The sequence below is a fragment of the Amia ocellicauda genome, chromosome 20 (genome assembly GCF_036373705.1).
Source record: "Amia ocellicauda isolate fAmiCal2 chromosome 20, fAmiCal2.hap1, whole genome shotgun sequence".
In the NCBI taxonomy this organism is placed as follows: domain Eukaryota; kingdom Metazoa; phylum Chordata; class Actinopteri; order Amiiformes; family Amiidae; genus Amia; species Amia ocellicauda.
In genome coordinates this window covers 13,689,158-13,701,907 of record NC_089869.1, presented here as the reverse complement: position 1 = coordinate 13,701,907, position 12,750 = coordinate 13,689,158, and positions in this window count along the sequence as shown.

Genomic DNA, 12,750 nt, shown 5'->3' with positions numbered 1-12,750 from the left:
GTGAGAAAAAGACACGATTAGTAAGGCAGTTCAAAGTTATAAAGGCTTTAGAAAAAATCGTTTAACGGATGCTTCTCTCTTTACTAATTAAGGGGGTTAAAGTCTGCTGAGTAGGGTTTTGTACATCCATATTTCCCTACAGCTTTTTGACTATGATGTTGCAAGGTAAAGCATTTCTTGTAGACATATTTGGTGAGTCTCACTAGATGAGGCTGTTTTTTTTGTGCTTTTATAAAATGTCAATTTATAAAATTAGCCAGATTGGTCTCTCCCTCATCCTCACACTGCCCCACAACATATTTTTTGACTCGAAACTAAATGAATCAGTAACTAAGAGGGTAAAGGGGGAAATCATGACAATGCAAATGGGCAATAATGCTAATAACTATGTTTATTTTTCAATCTATTCTTGAAAAAGTAAGCTAACAATGACATTTTTGACTAATAATTCTTCCCCAGGCCCACAAGTCATGTGATGTGAAAACTAATTTCCCGAACATAAACATATCAGTAAAACAATACCCAATGACTTAACCATTTAAGATCAAAACTATTCAAAGACATGACATGTCAAACAAGAAATTTGTTAAAATATCGAATGCAATGGGAATGGAATACCCTGGGGGCCCTTTAACCTAAACTGATTTAATCTGTGTCTTCACCTTATGTTGAAAACCAGAGTCAAGATGAAAATCAGATTTGTCTTGAATCGCTTTGCAGGGATTTCACTGTAAACACTGTGCCGTCATTCTGACTTTTTGTATAAATTCAGAATTTACAACATGAGGAAGCACTCGGAGAAAGTTTTTAATTACACTGTGGATGATATGACATCACTCAGACCTCCCAACACTCGGGGGAATTGGTTTTGAAAATCCCCCCACATGTCAGGAAGGCAGCACACACATGTGTGCCCGACAGAGCCGGCTTTAAGGTATGGTTTAGGGTATTTCTTACGCACAATGAATAAGCTGATGGCAAAACCTGGAGCAGCCTATTAGAGGATACACAGTGAAAAGAGTCAGGCTTTGGCCCTTAGTCCATACAGGACATCAAATGAAGGGCCATGACCGAGTATATTATTGAGCCTTGTGCAAGAACAGAACAATGCTTTATGTTAGTTTCTTTGATGTGAGCTTGGTGACATATGTCAGAGAGCTCATGGAGAGGGAATCTATAGGACAGAGAGGGCCGAGATCTCTGCTTCTTCCTGCAGGAAGCATATGCTGCACTTTGGCAGAGCTCTGTTGCTATTGTGTAAACTGGACAGCCCACACAGATATACATTTTGAGCAGCCAGGTAATACTCCTTAATTTCTCACAGCTAGTTTAGTACTCAGTAAAACAAAAGCCTTTTTGATATAAATTTTTCAGTCAAGAACAAACTTTTTATTCCAATACTCCTGTCGTAGGAGAGAAAGAGTACGTTGTTGTGTTTGATATGTACAACAGTTAGGATATTACTTTGTTTTGCCAAGGGTGTTAGAACTCTTTCCCAGGTGTTCCCATGGTGATTTTGTCATCTTATCTACCTTCACACAATATTTATTGTGATTGAAATGCAAGTATAGAGTCTGCATTTTAGTTGTGACCTTGAGGGTGCTTCCCTTTTCATATTTTTGCAGCTGGAAAACTGCTTTGGAGTGTTTGCTTTGCTAACCTAAATCACACTGATTGTCATAATTAAGTCTGCAGGAAGTCATTCCAATCACCTGCAGAAAATGATGTTAAGTGGTCAGAGGTGGTTAAACGTAGTATGCATTCGGCATTGTATATTAACAAAAATGAGCAAATTAGATTGGTTACTTTTGAATGCTAAATATTGCCTTGGAGCGTGAAGTGTTTATATAATGTATTTTACAGGTCTACTTATTCAACCATCTCTCTGCAGAAACATCTGAGACTCTCCTGCTAGACTAAATCCTGGGCAAAATTGTATAATTAAACAAAATTATTTGCTAGGCCAGTACTTGCACATTTTTAAATTCAATTTAAATACTCCTGGCAATAAAGTTGATTGGGAATAGCATGACAAAGTCTTATTAATCCAAAGAAAACATCAGTGTGAAACAATATGTAAATCTCATTAGGTTAAATAGTGCAGAGTGTTTATTTAACCTGGGGAGAAAGCCTTTGAGACAAGGATGCCATTACCCATGGTGACACTGGCCTCTGGTCAGGGACTCAGTGGGACCTGGGGTCCCATAAGTGGGAAAGGGGTAACCCCCAGAGAGATGAAGACAGGAGGGTGCAGTTGTCCAGGAGCACCTGGTGGATCCATTAATTAGGCCCAGTTCACCTATGATTCCATATGTTGATGTAATACACCTAATAAACTCAATAATCTCAAAGAAAACAAATCCAAAAAACATGCGATGCAGGAAACCTGGAAATTTTTTGTCTCCACTGAGAAAATTCTAATTGAAGTTTGGTTTAACACTCAAGAACAAATTGTATATTTTTTATTTTTTTTACAGAAGCTAGAAACATAAGAACACTGATAAAAACAAAAACTAAAAAACACTGGGGTGTGAAAACAGCAAAGTAAACAGTTAGTGTGAGTAACTAAAGACAACTTTTCTGAAAGGAACAAAATACATTTAAACATACAGTAGCTGAGAACAACACACTCGTTTTCCCAGACGATGCAATGCTAAGATTTTTATTGAGATACATTTATTTTGAGCTCACTCATCCTCAGTGCTAAAGATTCTTTATTATAATTTTGCCTTGGTAGTTTTTATTAGCACTCAATTACAACTATTGATATTACAAACAATGATTCAGTCTTTGAACTTTCATCTTTAGATGAATTCTGATCAGTCAGCCAGGGCCATTAACAAATTAATTTGAAAAATGTGCATCCCTGCACATTAGCTAAGCTCTGGAAGCTGAACATTATTTCTCTTTCATCACTTTTGTCTTTTGGAGAGTTAATATTACGTACTTGTTCATTTTCGTGATATTTTTATTAAAAAAAAAAAAAAATCCCTTGATACTTTCTGAAATATTACTATGACATTAAGTAATTATGATACATTTTATTACCAAAAAACAAAAAAATTCTTTACAATTTATTGTTAATTATCAGGGCCAATTTGTTGCTTGTCTAACTTAAAATGAATCAAAGCATCTGTAACCTGTTTTTTTACTAAGTGCATTGAAAAAATAAACCAAGAGAACATGCCTGTTGGTGTATTAATACACTCCAGACAGAAAACGTATTGAAAAATCAAACTGCACTCAGTATGACTGTCATTAACATAAGGAAAAACAGACACAACAGCTCTAAATGACTGTGGCCTAAACAATAAAATGTAATAGCTCTGAATCGAGTGCTTGTCATCTTGTTTTAATATGTCTTAAGTTGTAAAGAAAAGAAAGGGAAAATTATTTGAAAGCAAACATGTAAATCTAAACCAAGAAGGAGCTGTTTTTTTTCTCCTTTAGTACTTTTTTTATGAATTGCTGAACCAGTGAGTACATCAAAGAGCAGGAAACACAAAATCCCCATAAAATGCATACGTTGCTCAAACACATATTATAATTAGAATCAAATTCTATACACAAAATGCTTTTGTCAGCTAAGGAAACATGACAACAGGCCATTAGCCTTGAACCTGACATATAAGTCTTTTGGACACTCATCAACAAGACTCAGACTCACAAATATCATGATTAATGAGCAAAATATCTTGGAATCTGAGTTCTTGGCTTGGCTTGTTTTCATGTTCAAAGATCATGATGGCTCAGATATAAATCTTTTGGGCCTTGTATAATTACTGTCTAATTTTAACATTCTAGACATTTATAGAAGACAACATATACATTTCATCCAGCTGAAAATCTATTAATTGTTCACACAAAAAGCTATAGGATTTGAATGCGGTTCAAATGTAGCATTTTTTTTTCCTTCAAATATCAAGTCTTACAGAATTAAGTATTGTTCTGTATTTGTTTTAATTCATAAATGGATACCATGAAGACCAGAATCATAATGAAGCTATCCTAATTGCCATTGTAGCAACATTTTGATGCCACCAGAGAACCATAAGGCCTACAAAGCAACCATTTCTCCCTGAGGGCTGCTGTTGTGTGTTTATACATGATGATTTTCTTTTCCAGTGTTCTTAGTGTCATGTTAAAGGCAAGAGATGCCTACTGATGTGCTTACTTGAACTTTCATAAGTTTTGACAAAAAACAAACAAGAAAAAAGAAAAATTAATATTTCAGCACATGCCAGAACAGAAAACCTGCTTTTCATGTTTTGCACAGACATACTACAAAAACAGCAATCAGCATCCACTTTGAAAATGGCTTGGTTTTGGATTTCAGGAAGAGGTGGATTAAAAAACAGCTCGGATTTAATTATTCTAACTTCAGGTCACCACTCATACATATATATTAGCACGGAGAGCATGCTAATCATTAAAATAATTGAGATGTTATAATGGCAATGAGCCAGACACACAACAAAAATCAGATCAGAGATGGAGTAAATTACAGAACAGAACACAGAAGACAAGAAAACGACCCAGAAGAAGAACCCAAAGAACATGTGACAATGAGATCAGGAGCTTTGCTGGAATAGACTAGGAAAGAGATGGTAGAAATGTAAACAAGTACAAATATCTTGGGGAAGCCTTCTTCCAACAAAGGCAGCTGCTGATTATCTATCTATCTATCTATCTATCTATGCATGTATGTATGTATGTATGTATGTATGTATGTATGTATGTATGTATGTACGTATGTATAAGTTCCTATGCAAAGAAACAACTTGAATACAAAACGTTGTAATTGTTCTTTAATGGACCTGACTGATTTGTTTCCTGTGGTGTGGAGAGTGGGTGGCGATTCCAGTCCCTGTGGAGAATGACAGGACAGGCCCAGGTGGGCTGTGGGAAAGAGGACGGGAAACCGCAGCTGTGCTCAGAAGCCTTCATTTGAGCTATCGCTTCCCGGCAAACCAATAAGCTCACTTAGGGCAATAAGAGCAAGCTAGCCATTCACAACAACCTGCTACATTAATATGGTCATATATTAAAGCCTGGGAGAGCTCTAGGGAAGGTATTTTAATACAGAAGACAGGGAGAACAGATTCATTTGGCTCCAATTATTTCATGCTTTAAATACTAATTTTCCATTATATAGGGACAAATAAACCTGAGAGACAAACAGCACAGTCAAGTTACTTCAACATAAGTAATATGTTTCTTGTAGCCAACACATAGAAAAGTGAATTTACTTCAAATAAAGTTAATCAAGCAGACAGACTACATGTAGGAATCTCAGATTAGATTCAGGGAGAGAGTTCAAAATGTCTACTTGACTTTAGATGTTTAGATGGCTCATTTACATAACACACTACTGTATGGGACCAGGAAACTAACAAGATGAGGAAGACAGCTGGAGTTTTATGGGAATGCAATTCAATGATTCAATGATATATAAACAGAGATCCTGATTACAGGGAGACTTCAATGCCTTTAAAAATTTAAATGGAAAAAAACCAAACTCAAAGCAAACCAACTACAGGCAATGACACGAGTTAAAGTCTTGCACATATTTTCTTCATTAACAAATGAGCAACTTAAAAGTCGCATGCTGCTTTATACAGTACCCTGTATAAATAGCGTTGCGCCACACAGGAAATACCTCCTCTGGTCCCCTTTACCTGCCTATAGCATTAAGTGAGGTAAGCCTGGGATGTTTTGTTTTAGAGTAGCACACTTTTAGACATTTATTTAATCATCACTAAAAACCCATGACATTGAGCTGTATCTTTCTCCTGTTATTGATTCACTTTTTATGCTCAATAGTAAGATTACCTTAATTATTACCTCCAAAGTGTGCTATTTATAAAACAGCATACCTTCTCTCTTACAGGATAAATTGCACTGATCTCAGTCAAAAGAGACTTTAAACAAACCTAAATTAACTGACCTTAGCAACATATAAACATGGTTCAATGTTTATCTAGATCTGGACAAAATGATTGAGCATTCAATGGAATTAATCTTTCCTTCCTGGCTGTCAGGTTATGATAAAGGCCAGGGCCATAAGCAACCATCCTAACACAAACCCTAGGCCTAAACCATTGAAAAGCTCCCCATATTTCACTGTTCATTAAAACAGGCCTTTAAAAATCACCATCTACCAAGAAAATAGTGTCTGGATTTACTGTGAAAACCTGAGTCTACGGCTGCCCAAGTCCTTTCAGAATTGCCTTGCTGGCTTCCCTCTGGAATCCCATTCATCTCCTCAGGTGTTTGTGCAACTTTAGACTCAGCCTACGAAGCGTGACACCCAGCTGGTACACTGGAGGCCTTCAGAGCGGCCAAGCCCAGTGTGGGGGCAGATTGGGTTCTGCTTGTGATCGGGGTATGTTTGAATGGGTGTTTCATTTATACTTTTTGTTAATTTAGAAAACAGAAAACATGACTCATAAAGAAGTCCCTGACATAAAGCTGGTTGCAGTATCCACACATAACTTTGCTTTATTAAAGCAACATAAAAGCGTTTTCTATTCGAAGTTATTTATTTATTTTACTACCAAGGGTACAAGCCATAAAGAATGCAGTGTTAAAACACAGAAAAAATTGAAAGAATATTTAAATGCTTTAGCACTTCTTAAAGTAGCTGCCATGTAATGGTGTACTGTTGTCTCAAAATGAACCTTATTGCAGTTGACATACTACTCAAGAGTCACAGACCTTAGACCTGATAACTGATCTCAGGCTACAGACGATCTATAGTATGCTTCAAATCAAAAGAAAACTGTATCCATCTGAATTTGAAAAAGAACAGCAAAGAACTTCATGGCTAGTTTCTTTTTCTTATTATTGAAATGTCCACCTTTTATTGGTGAAGCACAAGAGGAACCAAAAGTGGCCTGATTTAATTCAATCAGAAAGGTCCAGAAAAAGTGAAAAACTGTATACATTTTTTTTTTCTGCAACTCAGTATTCCCAAGACTCCATCCAGGAAAGGGGTTAATTTCCTCTTGGACCACACCACTCTGGTTATTACTGAGCCCAGGGACATTGCGTCAAATTACACCCAGCACACAGGTCCTTTGGATGCTAGAGGCCTAAACATTGATAAGCAAAGAAATGGCCACAAAATATTTCAAACCAGGCCCAGCAACTCTGCCTCTGTTGTAAAAACGACCAAATCTGCCAGGATAACAATCAATGAGTGTGACAGCCATGTAAAACAACCCTTTTTTGGAACTAAATTAAACACAGCCATTTAGTACAGGCACTTTATACATATATTTTGACTTTGTGGTCCAAATATCAGTGTTTTACCTGATAAGGAAAGTGGAAATAAGGTGATTGCTATTCACATCATTTGCATGCTTGTCCTCTAAACAGGATGGTTTTACACTGGCTACTTTAATACATTAAAATAAACCTAATGAATAAAAAATATGTTTGAAACAGGGGACGCATAAAGGAAATCCTAACTGGGGAGCGGTAGGGGTACAATACATACATGCCTGTATCTGTGTTTAAGGGACTGGTACAGGAAATAAGGAAGTGGAAAACTTAGTTGTATCCTGTTAACTGCCCTTATATTTTCAACTTGTCCCTACTCTACTTCTAAGAGTGAATTAAAAAAAGAACAGTTATTATAGGTAATGTCAATATTCCATAGTGCATAATAAATAAAACACAACAATATTTCAAAACCATGTTCATATTTACTGAACTTCCAGTTCAGTAGCGGTAACTGGTACATTTCATATGAGCAATGTAAATTTACAGGGTTCCCTATTTTATCACTATCTGCTTCATGTAAGCAAATGCCACCTGTAATATTGTTTGAATTGTACTGTAAAGCCAAATATTATGCTTACATTACTAGATTATTTCCAGCACACACACACTGGGGTGAGTACAAAGTCCTTGGCTTATCATTCTCCCCTGAGTAAGAAGTAAAGTAATGCATGAGTGAATGAAAAACTGGGGGGAAAATAGCATGTACGCTATATAAAGAACAGTGGTGTAGCTTTACATTTTTCCAAGTCGGGCAAAAAATACAAAAATCATAAACTTAACTGATTCCAGTGGTCAGCTTCAACACTGACATTTTATGGGGTTGTACAAGATTTCAGCACTGTGAGACTCTGTAATAAGTAATCGTGGTGCCAGAATACATGATTCCTTTACTGAGGTGTTTTATGTGAGCATGTATACAAATATCTATTGGCAATACTACATGATTGTAATTTGAACTCCAAAATGGAAGTGCTAAACACATAAATAATGCACATAAATGTATAATAAGCCAAAATGTACCTGAAATGGCTTTGCTGTAGCTCCAGGAACTTTATACAAATTTGCCTTGTGCATAACAAATCTCTGAGCCAATGTGTAGTGCTTTTTGTGTCAACCTTAGCAACAACTCTTCCACAGATACTAAGCTGGATTTGTGTGATCTCCAGTTGCTGATCTGTTTTCTATGATTGCATCTGCCTTGTGAAGTAGTAATACTGTATGTTAAATTGTACTATTTGGGCTTTAATGGGAACTCATACAAATGGAATGCATAAGCAAAAAAAAAAGCATCAACCAAAAATGACACCAACGTCGAATTAATAGGTTATTATGTAAAGCTTAGGTTTTGGTTTACTGTAAAGCTTGAGGTTGTCAGGATGCTTTGTAATGGAAATGGGAACAGTGAACTTTTGACTACTAGGCCAAGCATGTATTCAGAGTCACGAAGAATGAACAAGAGGAGGGAGATGACAGAGAGTGAGAGAGAGAGAGAGAGAGAGAGAGAGAGAGAGAGAGAGAGAGAGAGACTGAAAGACGGCTTATAAAAACATAGCTGTGCTTGAAAAGGGAGGGGAGCTGGGCTCAGACTGAGGTCGATTCGATTAACAAACGAGGAGAAGGGGGTATACAAAGCCAATGGATCAGACTGTAAAAGGAGGTGATGGAAGGCAAAGACGGCTGAATCCCAGAAACAAAGAGAAGCCTAATGAGATGTAAAGAGATTAACACTTCTAAATTGAAATTTATCCTGGCATACAAACAGGGAGGAACATGAAGAAAGGAGGGCTTAGGGAGAGTGTAAAAAACGGGTTAATTAAACGAGAGAAGGAGCATAAAGGCTTCTTTAGATGAGGCTGTGCGACAAAAAGAGCAAGATGAGAAAATCAAGAGCTGGACTAAAACACTGAAAGTCTCAATTTTCTGTAATGAATAGCCTCTGGTAGGAACAGGGGAAAAAGCAGCCTTTAGCTTTCCCACCAAGATAAAGACTGACACCTCCTTTGCCTTCCAGCAACACTTTTTCCTCTTAAAGTGAAGTAATGTTTAAAATGCTAATTCCCAAAAGGTGTCTATGGACTCAAGCATGTTCTTGTTTATAGTTTATATACTGCAGTGTAATGCAGTATGATATAAATAATACAGTGTAATGTAATATACTGTAGTGCAGTGTAGTACATACATACTGCTGTATTATTCCTGCTTCTGAAATACATATACTTCAACTGATATACTGTCATCGACACTAACATATTTGCTTTTATAATACTGCTAATGACCTAATTACTGTCATATACTATGACTACTCCTAATCTAATTTCTAATACTTCTTCTACTTACACTAACCTACAAACTATCACTGATCATATCCTCTATATGACCATTAAAAATGACACATATGCAGGAATACAGTGACTTGCAAAAATGTTCACCACCTACCAATAATTTCACATTGTGATGGTTTATATATAATGATCAAACTTCACACTGTTATCTGTGAAGGACGTTGAATGTCACCTAAACCTGCAAAGAAAATATATAAATTGAAATTTACTGATTGCATAAGTATTCCATCCCTAAATCAGTACTTGATGGAAGCACCTCTGGCAGCAATTACTGCTGTGAGTGTTTTCGGATAGGTCTCCGGCAGCTTTGCACAATGCAATGGCAAAATTGCTCAAGTTCTGAAAAGTTCGATAGGGATCGTGATGGAATGCAATTGTCTATTGCATTCAAGTCCGGACTTTGACTGGACCATTCAAGGACTTTCACTTTCTTCTTTTGAAACCATTCCATTGACCTTGTCCTCTGGGTCATTGCCTCTCTGAAATGTCATATTTTGACACAGTTTCAGATTCTTGCCTGACTCTAGGTTTGTAGGTTTTCCTCTAGGATACGCCTATACTTTGCAAAATCCATTTCCTCTGACTCCTGACACACTTCCCAGTCCCTGCTCATGAGAAGCACCCCAATAAATGCTGCTGCCACCACCATGCTTGACAGCTGGGATGGTACTGACTGGGTGATCTGCCATGTTGGGCTTGTGCCAGATATGCTTAATGCTTTAAATTTAGACCAAAAAGTTCATTTTTCCTTTCTTCTGACCTCAAAACCTTCTGCCACATATCTACTACCACTCCATATGAGATTTAAGATGAACATTTTTAAAAATGGCTTATTACTTGCCACTCACCCATACAGGCCAGCTTTTTGTAGGGACTGGAATATGAATGTCTGAAGAAGAATCACAGACATCCCAACAACTCCCAGCATCAAACAGAATAATGTGTGCATTTCTTAATTATCTAGTAACTGGGTAAGATAATATATTTACAATTTCTCAACACCTCTCCCTGTGTTTAACTATGAACTGTTATCAAAAGTACAGCACTACAAATACACACAAATCACACAATTATTATCAGTGAAAGTGTTGGTAGGCAGTCTATAAGAAGTTAACAACACACACACACACACATATATATATATATATATATATGCTAGCCCACCCATGTGAGTCTGTTGAAAAGGAGAGGACTGAAACTGAATCTCTATAGTACCCTAACAGACTCTAGACAGATGCAACACAACTCCCCTTTACCCAGTTCAGTACCTGCAATCAATTGGGCTAATTGTCCTGGGAACAGCCAGTGTTACACTCACTACAGTTTCTGTTCAGGTTTTACTGAAAGAGCGAACAAAGAAGAGCACTGTTCAGTGACGGAGTCAGGTTTACCTGTGCAGCTTGCTTTGGCCATTTCACAACAACCGTAGGCCATATTATTACTGTACACTAAAAGAGAGGCCTGATTTGAATACATTGATTTTATATCAATATGGGAATAAGTGGAAGAATGCCTTCATACATATACAGATATAGGCCTATATATTGAAATTGTCACACTATAAATGGTGAAAAATGCTTTATCAGTAAATCCCTTACCAATCATATGCTCATATATATATTTAAAATCTATGGGGAAAAAAAGTTTTCACTTAACCTGCCGATAATGCAATTCCATTCACACTGGAATTATTAATCCCTGCACATTTACTGTGTCATTACAGTTATAACAATTTTCTAACTCATTCCAAGAACGGGAAACTATCTGTACTAACTATATCTACATGAATGTGGCCCTTATCCTGAGTGCAGGAGAGAACAAATTAACAATCTGTTTTTTAATATACAGCAGTGAATTACATAGTGCCAGCTGGAAAACAAAAGTGACATCTCTCAAAACCCGTTTATTTCCTTCACTGAGGTGGGAAAGGGAAGTAAAGATTCCCACCATTGTATCCTTATAACAAGGCCGTTCAAAACAAATACATCCTGCATGGGGTGCACCCGGTTGTGCATCAGGACAGGGTTACTCTCTATAAAGGGCTTCAAGTGTGAGCTCAGTTTGTGATTTGGGGAAGTGCTTTTCAAACGGCTGTGTACAGTCACAGGCATGGGAAGGTGTTTAGAGCAGGGGGTGGTGCCAACCACGTAATATCAAGGCGCCATTGCCATTTTTAATTATAGTGCTGTATCAGCTTGTTTGTTTATGTATTTTGCAGGGAGGAGCTTAAGAAAAGATAGTCGTGGTCAAGAATCATGGTCAAAAGATTCGCCCAATACAATAGGACCACACCATCGTAAGAAAGAAACATGTCTTACCTACAGCTATGCGTCCTACTCTCTGCTAAAGGCTCAGCACTTGCATCTGCGATTTTATTTTTGTTATCGATGTTGTCTTTTCAGTAGAACTGTTAAAAAACAAGTCAGATCAAGTCTATTTTCCATTTTGCATCCAACTGTATGTGAGCGCCCATGCCAGCAACCAGGGCGCTGATTGGCTGTTGTTAAACTGAATATGCTATGTATTGTCTTCCCTCAACAAATCGCGATAAACTATTATTGTGGCTGCCAGTTTCCCTGCCGCTTCAACCAATGACGCCAGTCTCAGGGTTAACAATGTATTTATAAAAATCGTATATATTGCGATCCTTGTCACTGCGCTAAGCACCAGCAGGGGGTGCTGCACACCCTCACCACCCCCTTCCCGGGGCTGTTTACAGACCACCTGAACTTGGGGCAAGGTCGGCATAGACTGCACAATAAGTACCATGATATGAGAAAGATGTATAGTTTAAATGAATACTAATGATAACAAAAAGTGAAGGCAACCCCCTCCCCCCGCAAAACTACAGTACTGCACAAATTAATTTCTAATTTGCAATATGGTACAATATATTTCAATTAAGTAGGGTAGCCACCTCTGATATGATGTGACTGGAGGGGTTTTACCATGGCCTGCCTCACAAGGCTTGGTCACTCAATAACAATAACGATACATTTAGAGTTGTACAGCTGCATGTCTTGTACATCTGTGCCACCTTGTGGTTGGCCATGTTTTGTTTTTTAATTATAATTTATTTCAGTAGTCCCGAGTACTGAAAACACCAAAGGACAAGTGGAGA